Source organism: Orcinus orca, chromosome 2, assembly GCF_937001465.1.
Source record: "Orcinus orca chromosome 2, mOrcOrc1.1, whole genome shotgun sequence".
Lineage (NCBI taxonomy): Eukaryota > Metazoa > Chordata > Mammalia > Artiodactyla > Delphinidae > Orcinus > Orcinus orca.
The window spans coordinates 102,112,077-102,128,497 of record NC_064560.1 but is presented as its reverse complement, the minus strand read 5'-3'; the positions used below and the strand labels follow the sequence as shown (position 1 = coordinate 102,128,497).

Sequence of the window (16,421 nt, the reverse complement as noted above, 5' to 3'; positions counted from 1 at the left end):
AGTGGTGGCAAGGATGTGGAGAAAAGGGAACTCTTGTGCTCTGTTGGTGGGGATGTAAATTGGTGCAACCACTATGAAAAACAGTATGGAGCTTCATAAAAAAATTAAAAATAACACTACTACATGTTTTAGCAATCTGACTTCTAGGTGTATATCCAAAGGAAATGAAATCACTATTTCAGAAATATCTTCACTCCCATGTTCATTGCAGCATTATTTACAATAGCCAAGACATGGAAACGACCTAAGTATCCACTGATGGATGAATGGATAAACAAAATGTGGCATACACACACACACACACACACACACACACATATATATGTGTGTGTGTGTGTGTGTGTGTATATATATATAAAATTCAGCAATAAGACAGTAGGAAGTTGTGCCATTTGCAACAACATGGATGAAACTTGAGGGTATTATGCTAAGTGAAATAAGTCAGAGAAAGACAAATACCTCACTTATGACCTCATAAGTATGACCTCACTTATATGTGCAGTCTAAAAAAGTTGAACTCATAGAAATGGAAAGTTAGATTGTTGGCTACCAGGGACTGAGAGGTGGGGGAAATGGGGAGATATTAGTCAAAGGGTACAAACTTTTAGTTATAAGATGAATATGTTCTGGAGATCTAATATACAGCATGGTGACTATAGTTCAAAATGCTGTATTGTATTCTTCAAAGTTTTTAAGAGGGTAAATATTACACGTTCTCGCCAGACACACAAAAAAATGGCAACTGTGAGGTGATGGACATGTTGATTTAAAAAAAAAAGTAATAGCAGAAACTCAGTGGTGAGGGAGTAGGCTGAGGGAGTTTATGGGAAGTCTCTACTTTCCACTCAGTTTTTCTGTAAACCTAAAATGACTCAAAAAAATAAGGTCTATTAATTAAAACAATTCTATATAATTTTAACCATATTAGATTTGTTGAGACTTAATGTTTCATGTGCGCTTGGAAAAAAATGTGTGTGTTTTACATTAATCCTTTGTTTAGGTCAATTTATTTTATTCAAGTCTTTTATATACTTATTTTTGTGTGCCTGTTGTTTGGCAAATTTTTGCTTTAGAAATTTTGAGACTATATTATTAGGATTATACAAATTAAAAATGTTTATATCATCCTGGCCAATTGTACCTTTTTCATTATGAAATGATCTTTTTTGTCTCCAGTAATGTTTTCTGTCTCGGCATTTGATTTGTTTGATATTAACATAGCAACAGCGGCACTAGGTTTTTAGGAAAGAGTTTAGTATTTGCATGGTATATCTTTTTCCATTTTTTAATTTAAATCTTATTGTTTTAGACATGTTTCTTGTAAATGTCATACAGTTAATTGTGTTATTTTATCCAGCCTGAATCTTTCTTTTTCTAGAGCATTAAGTCTATGTCAGGCAATTCCTGACATATTTGGGTTTAAATCTGTCATTTTATCTGTGATTTCTACTTGTCTCACTTTTCTGTTTCTTTCTCTCTCTTTTCTTGCCTTCTTTTTGACTTCTTAAAAAATTTAATATTAGTTTGGAATTTATACATCAAGTTTCTCTTCTCTTAATAGTGACACTAGAAATTGAAAAATTTATACCTAGGGCTTCCCTGGTGGCACAGTGGTTGAGAGTCCGCCTGCCGATGCAGGGGACACGGGTTCTTGCCCCGGTCCGGGAAGATCCCACATGCCGTGGAGCGGCTAGGCCCGTGAGCCATGGCCGCTGAGCCTGCGCGTCCGGAGCCTGTGCTCTGCAATGGGAGAGGCCACAACAGCGAGCGGCCCAAGTACCGCAAAAAAAAAAAAAAAAAAAAATTTATACCTAACTTATCAAAGTGTAATCAATACCTTTGCTCTCCTCCAGCACAATACAAATTTCTTAGAACACATTAACTTTATTTTCCCATCTCCACTTACATGGTGTTGAATTTTAAAATTCTATGTTGTAATTTTTTAAATTTCACAAGATGTTATTATTTCTCATTTAGATTTACCTATTATGTCCACCATTTTGTTCTTTATTCCTCATTGTATCTCAGACCTTCTATTTGAGATTACTTTCCTTTTACCTGAAGTACAGCCTTTAGAACTTACCTTTAGTCTCAAAACTGTTTTCTCTTGGTACATGGAATCCTAGGTTGGCAATTATTTCCTTTAACAACATTTAAAGATATTCTACTGTCTTCTGGCTTCCATTGTTACTATTGAAAAATAAGTCATAAGTATAACAGCTGATCTTTAAGGTGATCTTTCACATCTAGCTTCCTTTAAGACTCTATCTTTGGTGTTCTACATTTTCACTATGATATACCTAGATTATGATTTCTTTTTATGTATCTTATTCTATATGAATCTATAGATTGCTGTCATTCATCAGTTCTGGAAAATTCTTAGCCATGGTCATGATTTTTTAAAATATTGCCTCTGTCTACCCTCTCTTTCCTTTCTCCTGGAATTCTGATAAATGTTTATTAGACCTTGTCACTCTATCCCCATGTTTTGTAATGTTTCGTTCAAATTTTTATGTGTTTTTATCTTATATGCTTCTTTCTGGATAATTATTTTTTTATTTTTGGCTGTGTCAGGTCTTCCTTGTTGCGCGCAGGCTTTCTCTAGTTGCAGTGAGCAGGGGCTACTCTTCGTTGCAGTGTGTGTGCTTCTTATTGTGGTGGCTTCTCTTGTTGCGGAGCATGAGCTCTAGGCAGGGTTACTTCTGTAGTTGTGGCACACAGGCTCAGTAGTTGTGGCTCATGGGCTCTAGAGCGCAGGCTCAGTAGTTGTGGCACACAGGCTAAGTTGCTTTGCAGCATGTGGGATCTTCCCGGACCAGGGCTCAAACCTGTGTCCCCTGCATTGGCAGGTGGATTCTTAACCACTGCGCCACCAGGGGAGTCCCTGGATAATTTATTCTAACTTATTTTTTGATTCATTTATTTTTTTCTTCCACTAGCTAGAATTGGCTGATAAGCGCATCCATTACATTTTTTATTGTGGTTAGTATGTATTTTTTCTTTCTTGCAATTTCTAATTGGTCATTTGCAGTCTATTTTATACCTATTCTCTAGAGAAAATTCCAAACTTTCCTTTCTTCAAACACAGAAGGAATAGAGGGTTTTAAGATTTATGTCTGATAGTTCTTATATCCGAATACTTTGTACCTCTATTTATTATGCTGTTTCTGCTGGTTTTCATTAATTGTACTTTGCATTTTTTTTAGAATAATTTTTATTTATGTTACAAGCTTGTATATAAATAGATTTCATTAAAAATTTTTCTTCATCACATGCATTTGCAAACAATTACAATAATTAATACTAAAATCAGTTTCCTGATTTTAGAATTTGTAAAAGTCATCTATATGCTTATATAGTTGGGAAATTTCCAAGAAAGCATCATAATTGGCAAAATCTCCAAATTTATTGGATTGAACACTTTTCTCCTTCTTCTCTAATCTGCACTGCCATCCATCTGCCTAAGGCCTTTCACATAGTGTTCAATAGAATGCTATAGAAATAAAAATGTTTATGAATAGGATGACACAACCAGGACAATACTTTTGGATTATAGACACCATCCACATGGTGGTGCAGAGAATATATTAGAAGTTAGAGACACTACCACCACCAAAAACAATGACAGGTTTGACAAATTTTTTTGCAGGTCTTGCTTAGAAGTATAGTGCATCACTTTGGAATTGTAGAAAAGTTGAAACCTAATATTCTGGTCTCTAATTTTGGCTATATCTGAAATGGAGATAGAAACTTTCTATGTTGATATTTCAGTTAGCGGTGAAAACTTATTTTATAGACAAGTTTATGTCTTAGATTTGTTCCCAAACTATGTGTTTAAAGTTAATTGTTGCAACATCATCTATAGCTTGGAAATGCATTTTTCTATGCTTGGTATTTTTACTGTGTATGGCTCATTGTTCTTGAAAATCATTGATGGGGATTCTTTGGGACCTATAATTAAGGCACCTGTAAAAATTTCCTATTGCTACTATAACAACCACAAATTTAATACCTTAAAATAACACATTTTATTCTTTTACAGTTCTGAAGTCTAAAATCAAGGTGTCAGCAGGGCTGCATTCTTCCTGGAGACTAGGGAAGAATCTGTTTCTTTGCCTTTTTTTTAGTTTCTGAGGCTGCCTGCAGTCTTTGGCTTCTGGCTCTTTTTTTGCATCACTTCAAACTCTCCTTCCATCACCACATCTCCTACTCCTGACTCTGATCCTCCTGCCTCTTTCTTATAAGGAGCCTTATGATTGCATTGGGCCTACCTGGATAATCCAGGATAAGCTCCTAGCTCAAGATTCTTAACTTAATGACATCTGCATTGTCCCTTTTACCAAGTAAGGTAACATATTCACAGGCGCCACAGATTAGAACACGGACACCTTTTGTTCTGGGGGAGGAGGCATTATTCTGCCTTACCACAGTACCTTCTCCAGAGAGTATTTGTGTTTGCTTCTGCCAGGCTCCAGTCTAGAACCATCTCTCAAAACAAGTTCATGGCTTGAGGTTTTATTGATCATCCTGTGATATTAATCCAGGCTGCACATCCATGGGAGGATACACTGTGTAGTCACAAATTCTTAGAGAAGGTTTTAATCCCTTCTTTTTTCTCTTCTTCCTTCTCCCCTCCACTCCCCCTCCCCCTTCTCCTCCTTCCTCTTCTTCTTCTTCTTCCAGAACCAACGCAAGATTCTTTGCAGTTCCCCAGAAGTCGGAATTAGAGCAGATTTACTTGTTTCATCTCTATCTTGAGAGTATAGCGTTTTATGGCCTCAGTTTAATTTGACTAAATCTTCTACTAGACTCCTCGCCTCCCACTTAGGATTTGACATCTGTCCCCCCTACCCTGCAGGTTTTCCAAACCAAATTCAAGTTTTCCAGGAATAACAAAACCCTCAGGCCAAGAATAGCTTTGGTGTTGTGACTTCTCTCTCTGGATTTCGGCTTTCCCTTGGATTTTGGCCTGGTAGTTCCTTATGATCTTGTCAGATTTTTAGTGCTCTTAATTAAAACATATATATTATATTCAGCATTTTTTGGTGTTTTCAGTAAAAGCATTAGTTCAAATACTTACCTGCCATCACACAAAATTAAATCCCCAAACGAATTCTTTATAATGAAAACATAATAGTTTTGCAATTTAAAACAATTATGGGCAAAACCTCAGGATATCCAAAGAGCAAGATAAGTTACAAGATAGTACATGGTCATTACCAAAAGAATGAATCTAGTGATAATTACTTCTCTTGAGTTCAGAAGAAAATGAAATCACCGGAGTTTGAAACACTTTGACTAGTTTAATGGCAGAAGTGTGATTTAAAGTGCAAGATAGACCAAAGGATTTTGATGTAATAGGTTAAAAAATATTTAATTAATTTTAATGGCTTCACCTTTAGCTCATGATCAAAACTGTGTAGCTGTGAGATATGAATCTATGGGGTTTTTAATCTCTGTATTTCCCTTCTCCTTACTTCTCATTCAAGCACGTAGCCCTGTGATCATTGCCTAGAAGAAGGCATGCAGCAGAAGGGAAAGCAGAAATCAACCAAGTCTTCTTGAATTTTGCATCCCAAAAGTGTGAGCCCTTAAAAAAACTTAAAGGGGAAGTTAAAAGGAAGTGGGGATAAAATTCCTAGGCATAAATGGCATGTCTCAGAAGAGACATGAAAAAACAAATATCTATCTCAGACTGTACAGATATTCTCTCAGAGGCAGGAATGAAAAGATCTGTGAGGTACTGAGCTTAGACATTGGGGTACTGCTTTCAGCTATACCACCAGGGAGACAGCACAGAGAAAGAAAGCAGCTAGAGAGAAATGGCTCTTGGAGCATCTAGACAGATGGAACATAAGCAGTCTGAAAAAGATTCCCAGGCACTAAATTGGCACAAAAGCAGCAGAGATCTTCTAGAATTGGAGGGTCCATGGAAACAGGACAATGGACTCCCAGTGGGAACTGTGTAAGTTCCCCTCCATGCCCTGGCACTGTATAAGACCTTGAAATTATGGTACAACCCAGGGAGAAGGGCATCCTTAAGAGTGGCTGAGATCAACTTTCCTGTCATCCCAGTGGAATGGAGTCAGAAAGTAAGTCATAATCAGAAAGTAAGTTGAAATGTAAAAAATAAAATAAGTTGCATATCTTATACAAGCTTGTGACTAACTTTCAAATTACTACGTCTTTATCTCTAAATCTGACATTTTCCTCAAGTTCCATCCAAGTGCTTACTGGAAATTTCTAGTTGGGTATTCCACTATGACCTCAAATGTGGCCTATTTATTACCATACCACTTACATTCCCACTGAGACAGAGAGAGCCAGCTGGGACAATTACCTCTGTACTCTTTTTCCTCTAATCAGGGGAGAAACAGGGAAAAGCAACATGAGCAGAGTGTCCCTTGTTACTTAATGTCAGAATGTTTTGTAGTTTAGCCCAGGTCAAGGAGGATGTTATGTTCTTTTAACATAAGGCCTACGTTTGTAATAAATAAAATCAAAGTTATGCCAGTAAGAGAAATAGAAGTCTTTTGTGTAGAGAGATGTGTTAAAAAAAATTAAACTTCAAGGTTGATCGTTGTTTGATTATGATTATTGAGAAGAATCCCAGCCACAAGTAGAGTGGAAACTTCCTGCTCCCATTCTTTTCCCAACTTTTCATGGGACAAAAGTGTGAAGAGCAGTGAAGGATCTGAAACCGAGCCTTACTTGCATGCTAAACGTCAGCCTGTAACTTTCAGGGATGCTGGCAGAAGACACAAGACTCTTGGGTCAGAGACAAAGGACTTTTTACTCATGGCACAGCGGACAGCATGAGCTTTCTGTTTCCTTTGGTTGCCTTTACACCCCTAAGTCCCATGAGGGTGATGCAAAATAGATTTTGTACATGCAGTAGATATGCAACAGGTCCCAAGAAGGGTTTAGGAGTTGATGAGTTGTGTAGGGACAGGTGGCAGATTCCAAGGAAATGGAGAAGCAAACACTGCAGAATGTGCAGATGGAAATAGAGCAGGTTAAAGATAGGGACATTTTCAAACTCAGTGGGGTAGATCTTCTAACTACCACCTGAAGGTCTAGAGAGTGAAGCTTTATATGGAGAAGGGAGCAAATTTTAAAACCCAGGGACCCAATACCCCATTTTCTACTACCACCAATCACTCAACACTTGTCTCAGTAAAATATCTATCTGTACTCTTCCATTTGATTTGGAGAAGGTAGCTACTGTAGGTTGGGTCCTCCAGGACGCAGACTGTGAGTTAGAGTTTAGAGTGCAAGGTGTTTATTACAGAATACCCTCAGGATTAATACCTGTAGCGGGAAAAAAAGAAGCGGGTAGGTGCAAAGAGAAAAGCCAAACTGTAATGCAGGCTTGATGACATTTTTGCCAATGCCAGGGAGAGCTCTGGAGCTAATCGTCAGAGTTGCTTTATTTGGGGTGGAAATGATGGGGCCTTTATTCTTAGTGTCAATCAGTCATTGGATGTGTGCCATTGAGAAGGGTTGTGACCTTGGGTGAGGGATGTTTCTGCAGCTGAGGCAATCCTGGAAAGAGCTAAGAGCTGGGTCCAAAAAAGCTAGTGACTGGGCAGCAAAGTCCTTCTCTAAACAGGGGTCTGGGCATCACAGTTTTGTGTCTATCGCTATATACCCTCTGCACAGCTCAAATCTACTTCTTAAAATAGGACCGGAAGGAAGCTCCTCTAGGATTCTGATGGGCCTCTCCTACTGGAGAAAACTTGGAAGAGGAATGTTAGTGAGGTGAACTACAGCCCTGTAATTGCAGCTTGTCTCAGTCCAGATGTTTGTCATCCTCAGCTGGCACCTCTGCTGTTTTTAGACATGACTACCAAGTCTAAAAGCAATATTCAGCAGTCTCTGAAACATTTGGACAGTTCCCTTTTCCCAGTACATGTGTATCTGAGTAAATGTCCATAGGTCCCAGTGGGAAAAGATTTTTACCTTGTACATTTGCCCTGCTGTTGTAGGGCTATTCCTTCTGAGGAGCTGGCATCCTCTGGTCCAAAAAACTGGTTTAATTTTGAAAACAGGGTAAAAGATCATGAAGTTGTTTGTTTTTTTAAATTTATTTTTGGCCGCGTCAGGTCTTAGTTACCTCACGTGGGATCATTCGTTGTGGTGCGCAGGATCTTTCGTTGTGTCACACGGGCTTCTCTCTAGTTGTGGCTTGCGGGTTCTCTCTCTAGCTGTGGCTCGCAGGCTCCAGGGCACATGGTCTCTGTAGTTGTGGCGTGCAGGCTCCAGAGTGCATGCGCTCTGTAGTTTTGTGGTACGAGGGCTCTCTCATTGAGGTGCCCGAGCTCAGTAGTTGTGGCACACGGGCTTAGTTGCCCCACGGCATGTGGGATCTCAGTTCCCTGACCAGAGATCGAACCTGCGTCCCCTGTGTTGTAAGGTGGATTCTCTACCACTGGACCAGAGAAGTCCCGATCATGAAGTTTTGTTGGGACAACTGTCCTCAGCCTCCTAATTAGTTATCCTTGCTCTCTTCTGATGGTACAAGTTGAATAGTGCATTTGGTTTTGTCCATCTGTTTTGTTGCTGGGGATACTGTATTATACTAACCATCTCCATAATTCTCCATGGGTCAGTTCCTCTCAGTTCCCAGCCTGAACTTGCCATTCATTACAATAATTGCATCAACCTGGCTTCTGATCATTAAGTACTACCACCTGTCCTCTATCTTTTTGGGACCTTATCATCCCTATTGCCATGAGTAAACCTGGTTAGCTAATCGTCTCTCCTATCAAGAGTGCAGGCATACAAAAGAGAACCAACACTGAAGTTTTCAGGGGATGTTTGTCTTCCTCTCACCAGCACATCCGTATGGTCTTGGTAAATTGTGTATCCTTCAGGTCTTCCCATTGAACATAACTAGGGGGTTTTTTTTGGTTTGTTCTTTGTATGATATGGTATATCTACTCTAGGATGCTTATTTCCTTGTGCCTTTCAATCCCCTTTTCCATCTGCCACAGGGATTCTGGCATTTTGACTTCCTTTATTATGCACCATCATTTTTTGCATGCTTCTATGTGCTATCCAATCAGTGAGTTCACACTCCCTCTTGGGATCTTTGCTATAGTTGTTAAATCCTATATCTCAGGATTTAATAAATAACCCCTTTTACAATCTTTTGTTCTAATCCTCTTGATCAAGCACTCCAGAATACAGTCCCAGGCATACTTCCCAAGCTCTTTCCAGCCCGTGCTAGCTGGCTCCCGCATTTCCTTTCTGTCCTTATTAGGCCCAACATGTCCCCAGCTGGGTTTTGCTTTGACCCCCCATCAGAATCATTCCCCCAACTGCCTACCTTACAGATTCTTAGAGGAGCACATATTGTCTGGCAGGAGAGAGAAATCTGCATTTTCTTAAAGCAAGAGATGCATGGTAGCTCTGAATAGGGAGGGTTGGGCCCTTTCTGTAGCCTGATAGCTTTCAGGAAACCTGAGAATTTGATATTTTCAAGGGTATCAACCCAGACTTCCCCACTCTAAGTGTTAAGGCCCAATTCTTTCTCAAATAGTGTCTTGATCTGTCTTGTTTGAAAGTTGAACTGTTTTGGAAAGTACCTACTCTAACAATTAAGTTCTGGGCCTGGTCCTAAGTTTTCTATGCCCTCCTACTTCAGGAAAGGAGAACCACTTTGTATGCTGCTAAGGGGCCGCCTGGTTTTCCATTTGACTCTCAATTGTGTGTTAATTGCTCTCAGCCTTTTGTTGTCTTTTTCTAGAGCATCAATCCACTTTAGCATTAGCTGTGGAATTCCATTGTCCTTGTAGTTACTAATGTATCCATATTTCTCAAATGTCTAATACATCAGACCAGCTAGGTTATTTCTTTCCACTGGTATGCCTTCCCAGTTCACCACGAGTGGAAATTTGGACCATTGCAGAGCTCCCTGCCTCCAGAGGCTGTCCATGCTTCATTTGCTGTCAGTGATGGCATCCTCTTTACCGAGCAGGTAGTGAATGAACTAACTCTAAATCCCTATCTTATCTGTGTTTTAGACCACCCTGGCACTAATTATTGCAGGTTGGACTTTCTGGGAAGCATACTGAATTGGAGTTTAGGGTACAGGTTGTTATTAGGGAGTGCCATTGTGATCAATAGCTGTGGAAGGGTGGGAGGAGCTCTGGAGCTAAAATAGCCCATCAGAGTTTTCCTGTATTGGGCCCATTTGGCAGGGCCTTTATACTCCCCTGTTAATAAGTCATGGCTATGAGCTGCTCTGGAAGGAGCATGACCTTGGGCTAGGCACTATCTGTGCCTGAGGCAGACCCCATAAGCGCTGACAGCTAAAGGCTGCCTGCTGACAGCACTTCCAGCAGCTGGAGTTACAAACACTTTCCATGAAGGGGAATCTCGGTGGTATGTCCTGTCCTTCACAGTCGGTGAGGCAGTATCTGAAGCATTTAAGTGGAAGTCTCCTGCTTCATAAATCAGCAGGCATCAGCTCCACCTTCATTGTGTATTATTGGGTAAAAGGCTTAACCACTCACGGTAAACAAGCCAGCTAAAGAAAACCTAATGTTGACCCCCATGACCTCCCCTCTTGCCATTTAGGGAGGGACCTGCCACATAGTTTTCCCCTAAATAAGTCCCCTAATTAATTTCCTTCTTTCAGATAATGATGTCATCTGTATCCCAGTCAACCATACTTCAAATGATAATATCATGGCTCATCCCTTTTCCTTAACCTTTCCAATCATTTAGCAAGCCCTGTGTTTTTTGTTTTCTGGGAATTTTTTGGTGGTAAAATACACATAACGTAAAATTGACCATTTTAGCCATTTAAAAATGTACAATTTAGTGGAATTAAGAATCGCAGTGGTGTGCAACCGTTATCACTATCTAGTTCCAGAACATTTTCATCATCCTGAAAAGAAACCCTGTATTCATTACATAGTCACTCCCCATCATCCCCTTACCCCAGTCCCTGGTAACCACTAATTTGCTTTCTGTCTCTACAGATTTGCCTATTCCAAATATTTCAAATAAATGAGATCATACAATACTGGTCCTTTTGTATATGGCTTATTTTACTTAGCATAATATCTTCACGGTTTATCCATGTTATAGCATGTATGAATACTTCATCCCTTTTATTTGCCAAGTAGTATTCCATTGTATAGGTAGACCACATTTTGTTTATCCATTCATTATTTGAACATTTGAGTTGATTCCACTCTTTGATTACTATGAATAATGCTACTATGAACATATGTGTACAAGTTTTTGTTTGAACACCTGTTTTCAGTTTTTTTGAATATATACCTAGGTGTGGAGTTGCTGGGTCATATGGTAATGCTATGGTTAACCTTTTTAGGAACAGCCAAACAAGCCCTGTGTTTTGAAATAGGCCTTCCATCTATTCATTATTTCCATTTTTGTTACCATCAGTATGAGGCCTTATTCCCTCATGCTTGAATAACTTCAAAATTTCTTTACTATCATTAATTCTCCTTCTGATAGTTCTGCTTAATGCATCACACATCTTCCCAAAATAAAGTTTTAATGCCATCAATTCACTTCCTAAACACCATTGAAGACTTCCTTCTCACTCCAGGATATTATCCTAATTCTTAGTTTGGCATGTAAATTCTCCACTTTTTCATTCCAGATTTAACTCTCACATCTGATTCTGGAAACCTTCCAGATAAACTAGTTCATTTGTCTTCTAAACACATCTTGAGTGTTTCCAGTTCTTCCTGTTTTCTTGAACTATGTCCTCATTCCATCTCAAGCAAAGATGGGTTATAACCCATTCTTGATTTAGAAAGCCATTACCCTTTCCAGTTTGCCCCACCTCTGAATTTCCAGAGCATTTTGATCATGTTGGAATTTTATAGCCTGGAACACAGAATTTATTCTTCAGAAAATATTATAGTTTTAAAGAGGACAAGATTTCAGGGGTAGGTGGATGATTTTATGTGAAAAATATAAAGAAAACCACCAAATCGAATTCATGACAGTGTTTAAAGTAACTTAAGTTTGGACTTTTGTGGAATCTAATGAAAAGAAAGAGATTTGTGAAGATGCATGCCAGACCTGAGGCAACATTCTCATACAATAATGGAAAATACCACTATGGACTTAAATCTGACTAACAAAGACCCGAGGATAATGTGAGATTGGAATCTCTGAAGAGAGAGACCATGTCCTCTATGGTTCCTCTGGCTTTGGAACTGAAAATGGGATTGTCAAAGGCAAAAATTTATTTTACTTTAAGTACAGACTCTGACCTCCCTAGTGATTTCAGCATCCATGAGTTTTTGGCCACATGCCAAGATTATCCATATGTTGTGGATACTAGGGTTAGAATATCTATAAAAGAATATGGTTCAAAATATATGAGATTTTTATAAAATTATCACTATGCAATCATTAATTATATCATTGGGAAAGTGAGATAACCAGCATACAAAGAAATAAAATCAGCTATATAGGGAGCTTTGTGATAAGCCCAGGCTTTAAAATGATCTAAAACAAAATAGAGGGTGTGTCACATAATTCAAAGACAACAAAATGTGCTGTGAATGTTTAAGACTGGAAGGCTGGAGTTCAATAGATAAGATATGCTAAAGACATGAAAAGTGCCCCATCTCCCATTTTAAAAAAAGATGTTTAGATGATTGGATTAAAATGATTGAAAAGACACACTTTAGCTATTTTAGCAGGTTAAGCAATGTTTACTAAGGAAGACAGGACTTGGTAACTCCTATTTTCCTTCCATTTTGTCTAGCAAAGAGCATTCAAAAGTAGAACTAACAAAGTGGAAAGAGAATAGAAGCCGTTTATAAGTAAGGAAATGGTTTTAATGCACCTAGGAGCTTTAGATAAATTTAGAATTCTTTATTTATACAAATTGTAATGTAGACTGAGACACTTTTCTAAATACATATGCAAAAGGTCTTCTGGGTCAGAGCGGTTGCAAGTCTGAACAGGAGAAGAAGGATACTATTGGACTTGGTCATGACCATGGACTGTGGTATGTTGCTGAAGAGTCAACGATGCTTGTTTTTGCTTGGGATGAGAGGAGCCGTAAGGAGACCCTTTGGTCTCCCTTGCAGTCATTTGGTGGCAAGTTGATTACATGAGATAATGTCCACCTTTGAAAGATCAAAAATTCATTCTAACTATGATCGTTCTGGGTATGGGTGTGTCTTTCTCGTTTACAGAACCTAATCTAACTGTATTCTTTGACGGCTCATAGATTTTGATTAACTGACATAAGATCCCATATAATATCTCCTTAGAACAAAGGACCCATCTTATGGCAAAGGAGAAGAGACAACTTGCGTTTGAATATAGAATCCACTGGTCCTACCACATATAGCATGACCCGGGAGCTGTCAGCCTGATAATGTGGTGGAATGGCTTTTTGAAGCTTTTACCGAGGTGCTAGCTGGGAGATGACTCCTGAGTGAGAAAGGAGCGCTGTTCTTTAGAATGTTGTGTACATACTAAAGTGATGATTATTATATGGAGCTATGTCTCAGGTAGTTAGAATGCATAGCTTAAGGTTCTAAGGGGTAGAAATAGTAGTATCCCTACTCAGCATCACTCCCAATGACCCACTTGGAGAATTTGTCTTCCTATCCTTTCAGGTTTAGAATCTGAGGGTTGAGAGTTCTGAATTTTCAAGGGGGTGGGTCCTTCCACCAAGGAACATAGAGTACCTCTAAACCTAAAGCTATAACTACTTCCTGGTCACTTTGCAATCCTTGTCCCTCTACAGCAGTTGGTAGGCAAAGAAAGTAACTACCACACTGGCAAGGGTAATAACCTTCATCATTATAAAGAGGTAGAACTGTTGATATCTAAAGGAGCAGGGGGAAATGGCTTTGCTATTCAGGTGATCTGCTGTGACATCTATTATTCTCCTGCCTGATTTTAACTGTAAATAGATGAAAATAGCAATCATAGCCTGAGAAGGGCCTTAGCCCTGCTCACAATGAGGGTCTGAGATACTACACCAGGCAAACCTAATCCAGTGGAAACCCTTGCCAGTGGAGAGGAGAATCTAGAATGAGCGGCAGAGGAGCGAGATGATGAGTATCTGGCCTTGTGATCAAATGTAGCAGCAGAGGACTAAAGTCTGTCCCGCTGACCTTCCTTTTTGGGGAAGTGAATGCTCCAGAATGCTGGAGAAGCCGTGACTGGGTGGAGTGAACTCACTGTGACAGCACACTGATGTGAGCAGTACAAGGTGTGGACTACAGTCATGGCTATTGGTGGCCCACCCATACCTGCTTTTCCAGGTCAGCGCATCTGTCCTTGAGCTGCTGCCTGTGTGCCTATTGATACTGGCTCACAGCTGCACGCAACTCTGGAGAATTGCCTTGGGACACTAGTTGCTGCTTCACCCAGTAATGCCTGGGAAATAATGCCTCCCCTCCCCCGTGGTGGCCCAAAGCCAATGGCTGACTGCTTTGGAGATACAAAGCCTCTTCTCAAGGTGGGTCAGGTCTGAGGTGCAATCGATGTCATGCCCCTGGTCTATGGCTAGACTTCAGCTGAAACCATTTCTTTGCTTAGCATCTTCCCCTGTACTATCGTGCTTCCCTTACATCCTGATACTTTCTGCTGAGAACACTCCTTCAGTAAATCACTTACACAAGAGTCCTTGCTATGCTTCTAGGGATCCCGACTAACGAAGTCCCCTCTTCTCCATCTCCAAAAAGAAAATTCCTGGGGAAGAATTCTGGTTGGCCTGGTATGCAGTAGAAAATTAACCTTATGCCGAGAGTGGTCTGGCCTTTCCCTCAACTACAGGGAGGTGATCTCTAGGCCGTTGGAATGTCCTGCCTGATTGGAGTATCGTTGCCTGAGGGTTTTGGCCCACTAGTTATCCGTCTAAAAATGTGATTTATGATGGGGGCTTTGGGCCGTGAGGTATCAGTTTTGTCTCCAGAAGGGACTGGAGACTAAAGATATCAGCCCAACCTCCCAGAAGGGCTGGAGAGTGAAGGTCAGCCATGTAGATAGTGTGTGATGGAGCCCCAGTAAAAACTCTAAACACCGACGACTGGGGTTTGCTTCCTTGGCTGGCCATGCGTATTGTCACATAACATGGCCATAAGGAGTTAACACTGTCCATGGCTCCATATGAAGAGGACAACCAGGAGCTCTGTATTTGGACCCATCCTGGACTCTGCCCTATGCATGCATCTCTTCCCTTGACTGATTTTAATCCCTATAAGATCCCATAACTGTGGGTGTAGCAGCTTTCAGTGCATACTGAGTCCTTCTAGCGAATTATCAAAGCTGAGTGTGGTTTGGGGAATGCCCCACATTTGCAACTGGTGTCCTAAGTGATGGCAGTCTTGTGTGGACACTGTTCCTCCTAAGTGTTCAGTTGGCTAAACTCTCACACTTGGCTTGGCATCTCATCTCCAGCTCTGGAACCATCACTGGGACCAAGTGAGTGCCGCCCATCAGTACATGTGATTGGAGTTGGGAGGCAGGGGAGCTGGTCGGATGGACTGACAAAGAGATGTTTAGTTTCAGCAGCATTTTCTGGGACCTGGCATCTGCCCTGCCGTGACCAAAGTCTGCTTTTCCATTCAGACTATTGTTGATGCTGCTTCTTTTCCTTTCTTCTCTTTCTTGCGTCAGGGACAGATATTCCCCTCTCACCCCTAACCTTCACCCTCCTCCTCCCTTCAGATGCCCAATGTATGCTTTTGTTGACACATCTGATATTATTTTGCTTGGAAATCTGTATTGAATCCTTCTTTATCTGATGCACAGATACAACTCCTGTACTATATATTTTTATCTCTGAAATTGAGTTTCTAATGTTAAAATGTTTCTTTACATTGAAACTTCTTTGTGAATAGTTGTAGTAGGGCATCCATAGCATTGTCTTTATGATTTTTAAAGATCTGTGGTAATTTTCTTCTGAAGTTTTATTATCCTAGATAATAATATCACCTCATACCTTAGTTTTCCCTGTCGTCAGGTGTTAGTTGATATTGGGAGCTAGGAGGAGGCTACATGACTGTGACCCAAAGATATGAAGGAAATTTAAGTTGGAATTTGAATACTAGCAGATTTTAAACACAAGTTCTGTTTCACTTAGGATTAGTTTAGTAACTGGGGTAATACATCTACCAATACATCCCATTTGGTAGACCAATTGGGAGAGTAAAAAGGCGGACACTAAGAAACCAAGACACAGATTGAGAAGCGTAGACATTATCTAAAGATTTCACTAATATCCAAATGAGAAAGGACCAGTTAGCATTAGATCATCACAGTAACAAAGCCTGTGTTTTATTTTCATTTTGCTATACATATATTAAAGTAAGCTGAACTATACACGTAAATGAAATTTTTTTTTTTTTGCTTAACTGGTAATAAACTGTACATATTTTATTCCGTAAGATAAGCCTATT

At 39.9% G+C, this 16,421-nt stretch overlaps 1 protein-coding gene across 7 annotated transcripts in view; it reads left to right on the top strand.

The window, feature by feature from the left end:
* TEX9 (testis expressed 9) overlaps positions 1-16,421 on the top strand; it is a 216,545-nt gene that overhangs the window by 49,281 nt on the left and 150,843 nt on the right. Inside the window, exon 1 of one of the 7 annotated variants that reach the window (XM_049706016.1) lies at positions 5,490-5,583. The exons of the other annotated variants lie outside the window; for them this stretch is intronic. The gene's annotated coding sequence lies outside the window, so the exon portion shown is untranslated. Of the gene's footprint in view, positions 1-5,489; positions 5,584-16,421 lie in introns of those variants that run through there. 7 annotated transcript variants of the gene reach the window in all.